Source organism: Gossypium hirsutum, chromosome A07, assembly GCF_007990345.1.
Source record: "Gossypium hirsutum isolate 1008001.06 chromosome A07, Gossypium_hirsutum_v2.1, whole genome shotgun sequence".
NCBI classification, from domain to species: domain Eukaryota; kingdom Viridiplantae; phylum Streptophyta; class Magnoliopsida; order Malvales; family Malvaceae; genus Gossypium; species Gossypium hirsutum.
Genome location: NC_053430.1, coordinates 88026315 through 88031314, shown reverse-complemented (window position 1 = coordinate 88031314; position 5000 = coordinate 88026315).

Sequence of the window (5000 nt, the reverse complement as noted above, 5' to 3'; positions counted from 1 at the left end):
GGCACCGATGTCTGGGCATGAAATGGGCGTGGGCAGTGCCCTGGACAACCCCTGTTCGCCTCAATATCACCTCCCCCCTAACGAGCTAAGAAAACTTGGTCAATGTGCTACCAGGCGACATTCATATGTCTGAAACAGAGACACTTTATGGTGCCGACGCTTCTGCACCAACGGGGGCCCAAACTTAGCTTTGGTGCTTGACCCTCCCGCACATCCGATTCACCAAGGTGCCGATGCTGCCCGATGCTCCGACACATCAAAAGGGCCGGTGGTGCCCGATGGCCCCGCAGCACGGGATGGCGCACGCTGCCGATAGTGTACGAGGCTACCGCGGGGCCAAAGGTTCCGGGGGCTCTTGTTGCAAAAGGGGAGGGACAGGGACGATTCATTCATTGTTGGGTACCGGACATGCAACGGTATCCGAATCCTACCTTTGGGACGATTCATTCATTATTGGGTACCGAACATGTAACGGTATCCGAATTCTATCTTTTGGGATTAGGGAGGGACTCGTTGCGCAGTTTGTGTATCCTGGGATGGCTCGCCGGATCATCGCTGGGATGAATCGTCGGAGCACTGCCGAGAACCTAACCGGTGGTAGGGGGCACCGACGTCCGGGCATGCGATGGGCATGGGCAGTGCCCTGGATAACCCCTGGCTGCTAAATATCACTTCCCCCCTAAAGAGCTAAAAAAACTTGGTCAATGTGCTACCAGTCGACATTTTTTTTTGAGCAAAAATGACCACAAAGGGTCAAAACACTATATTACGTAACATCAGTAATTACATCATTGTGGATTTCAATAGGATAATCCATCTAAAAAAACCACGTCATTTTCTCTCTACACATTTTAGTACATATAAAATCTGCTACTTTATTACTGACCCTAGCAGTCCAAAATAAATCGGCCGAATTGAAGCTTTCGAAAGCAACTGTGCAATTTTTGATGCGCGTGCCAAGAACAGTGATGTCCGTACCAATATTCTGAAATTTGTTGACCAAAGCTGTATTATCCGTTTCAAAAATCACATCTCCCTTAATATTCAGCTTGGTCGCCAGCTGGATGCTCTTTTCGAACGCCACACATTCAGCTTCAAGCACCGAAATCGTGTTTCAATAAAGCCCCCTCCACCGCCCAACACGAAACCATCATCATCCCTCACAATCGCCCCGTACCCCACACTGTTTATCCCCACAGTAGCGTCGAAGTTTACTTTAACAAATCCCTTCGGAGGTTTTTTCCATTTCTTAGCCTCAATATTAGACGATAATAGTGGCTCCTTTAACAGGTTACAGATGCGAAAGTCTTCACTTAAAGCTCTAGCCCTCTCCCAAATGACCGTAGCCTCCTCTTCTTTTCCCCTGAAAATGAAATTATTTCTATTGTTCCAACAATTCCATAGTAAAACTATAAGGTCTGACATAGCTTTCTTGTCGAGAAACCTCATCATATCCTCAAGCCAATCAATACAGTAGTCGTACTTCTTCGAGACCATTCTCTCGGACCACCCTGCCAACGAAAGAACCTCACGTGATGTTGGGCAATTCTTCAGCGCATGAAGAAGAGTTTCGGCTTCAGCTCCGCACCTTTGGCATCCTTTAGCAAAGCCATTTCTAATAGAGGCAATTTTGACATTTGTCGGGAGAATCTCGTGCCCCACATGCCAGGAGAAAACTCGGATTTTCGGCAAAGTATCAAGTTTCCAGGGAGCTTTCCAAACAATTCTGTGTGGTCCATATCCCATTTCTTTCAAGAGTAGCCATGAGTAAGCTGACTTCGTAGTGAAACACCCATGCGGGCTGTGAAACCAAATCAACTTATCTCCCTGTTCCTCATCTCCGATAGGCACGTTGCAAATCTTATCACCCCAATCTTGCCCATACACCTTGTAAACTTTCTCCACATTCCAACTCTTCCCATCCGTAAGCCATAGGTCTTTCACACTCATTTCATTTGGGTTGAGACATTCCTCTCTAATGGCATCCCCATTGAGACCCTCCATTCCCCAGTTATCAGTCCGGATATTAATCATATCGCCATTTCCAACCTGCCACCCAAAGCCGTCTTTGAGAGCTTCCGCCGCTGCCGCAATGCTGGACCAGGTAAAAGACGCTTTGTCCACTTTTTTGGCTTTAAAAATATTGCCATCGAGAAAATATTTCGAAGACAACACTTTAAAACATAAAGAATCTTTATTGTTTATAAGCCTCCATACTTGACGCCCCAAAAGAGCCAAGTTGAACAATCTAACATCTCTGATTCCAAGTCCTCCCATGCCCTTCGGTGTACACAAGGTCTTCCAAGGTAGCATTGTCCAGAATCTACCTTTATCTTTTCCAGCCCACCACATTTTGCTTAGTTGAGCTTGGATATCCTCGATCACTCCTTTGGGGGCTAAGAAAATCGACAGCGCATATGTTGGTATAGATTGAAGAACGGCTTTAATGAACACTTCTTTACCACCAAAGGAGAGCAGCCTCTTTGTCCAATTGGTAATCCTGCAAGATAATATGTTATTAATAACATTAAAAGCCTCTTTTTTCTTCTTACCTATCGGGATGGGGAGACCAAGGTAGCTGTTCAAATTTTCCACCACCGTCATGCCCAACAAATCACTAAAATTATTTCTAAAATCCCTAGGAGTGTTAGGACTAAAGAGAATCATTGATTTTTCACAATTGATCACTTGTCCGGAAATGTTAGAAAAAGATTTAAACAAATGGACCAACATTTCAACATCACTTTTTTTTATTTCTCACAAAGAGAAGCGCGTTGTCCGCAAAGAATAAATGATTTATCCTCGGACCATTTATACTGGCCCGGATGCCACTTAAAAAATTATTATCCTGAGCTTGGATCAGTATTCTCGAGAACGCTTCCATGCAGAACAAAAACAAATAGGGAGAGAGGGGGTCCCCTTGACGAAGACCCCTCTCGGGAATAATAATGTCAGATAAAATATTATTGCATTTAACCATATATTTAACCGAACGAATGCATTTCATAATATTGTCGATCCATTTCATGTCAAATCCCATTTTTTGCATAATTGTTTCGATGAAATCCCACTCCACGCGGTCATACGCTTTGCTCATGCCGAGCTTAACCACGAACCCTTTGTTAGGTCCATTTTTAGAGCTTTGAAGATAGTGAAGGAGCTCGTGTGCAATCAGAATATTGTTGTGAATCATCCTTCTCGGCACGAAAGCGCTTTGATTTTGGCTGATACAGCTAGGCAGAACAATTTTTAACCGATTGGCATAGACCTTTGCGACGATCTTATAAACAAACCTGCATAAACTTATAGGGCGAAAATTAGTCAACTCACAAGGGTCTCTAATTTTAGGAATTAAAATTATCACAGTCTCATTAAGGTTAGAAACATTTTTGGTCCCATTAAGGACATCCAGACAGAAATTAATGGTATCGCGTCCCACGATCTCCCAATGCTGTTTGAAGAAATTTCTCGAGAGACCGTTAATGCCAAAAGCTTTATTCGGATTCATCTGCTTGATGGCCTGAAGGACCTCATGCTCCGTATAGTCCCTCATAAGCCACTTATTTGTCTTCCTGGTCACACATTCCTGAATATAGCCCACCTCTTGTAAATCAACCCTTTGACCATTAGACCTAAACAAGCCCAAAAAATAGTTTTTCGCCACCTGACTTATTTCCTTGCTGCTTGTCACCCAGTTACCATCCATATCTTTAAGCTTCTCAATAAAGTTCTTCTTTAGCCATCCAGTAGCTTTCGAATGGAAATATCTAGTGTTTCGATCAGCCTCCAAAAAGCCATTTTGATCGTGACCTTTGTGCCCAGTAACTTTCTTCCCTAGCATAGAGAAAATCAAGCCTTTTACGAGATTCTTTTAAATTTTTCACACTGTCCACTCTGCTTTTAGAATCAAAAATCCGGTCAATATTTTGCTCCAGCCTTCGAATTTCACTCTTCATGTTACCATATTTCTTGCGTTGCCAATAGCCAAGCACCGACCTAACCCTTTCGATCTTTTCCCCATAATCTATATCATCCCTGTTCCACGCACTACCGATTATCTTTTTTGCTTCCCTGTCACCAGCCCAACACACATCAAATTTGAAGCTCAGCCTATGGTCATTAGGGTGATCTTTAGGTCGACGTCCCCATAAATCCAGGAGAATCGAGTCATGATCGGACTGGGATTGCCTTACCACTTTAGTAGCTATAAAGGAGAAGTTTTCAACCAAGGACATCGAGCTAAGGAATCTATCAATCCTTTCCTTAACCAGACCACCCCCACTCCTATTATTAACCCAAGTAAACCATCCACTGTCGGGTTTGATATCCACTAACGCCAAGTCATCCATGACAGCTTTAAAGTCATTCATTTGCGCCCTCACCCCCCTACGGCCACCCTCTTTCTCAGCATCATTCAGAATTGAGTTAAAATCCCCCTACAACCCAATCTTCCCTAACCGAATCCCTGGCACGACGCAAAATATCCTAAGAACTGTTTCTAAGGCTCGGATTAGCATGCCCATAGAAACCCGTAACTCTCATATTCTTGTTGTTCTCCAAATTAACAATGGAGTCAATGTGGTGTTTGGAGAAGCTCTGAATGGAAACATTTATCCCTTCCTTTCACATCAGCGCAAGACCCCCACTCCGACCCTCAGAATTCACAGTTAAGCCATTTTGCAGCCTGCATTTGTTTTGAACCCTTCGAAAGTCATTCCCATTCATTTTTGTTTCGCTAAGGAAAATAATATCAGGGTTATGTGCCCCGATTAATTGCTTGAGCTCCCTAATTTTCGCGGGGTTTCCCATTCCACGACAATTCCAGCACATAAACTTCATTTGGAAAACACACCGCCCACGGAACAAATCCTTTCAGACGCTCAACTCGCCGTTGTAGTGCTTAAATCTTTTTCCTTCTTGACTCCCGCAAAGCATCAAAGCAGACTGCAATATATGGGGAGAACACAAACCGCGTCAACGGGAATCGGACCAATTTTCAG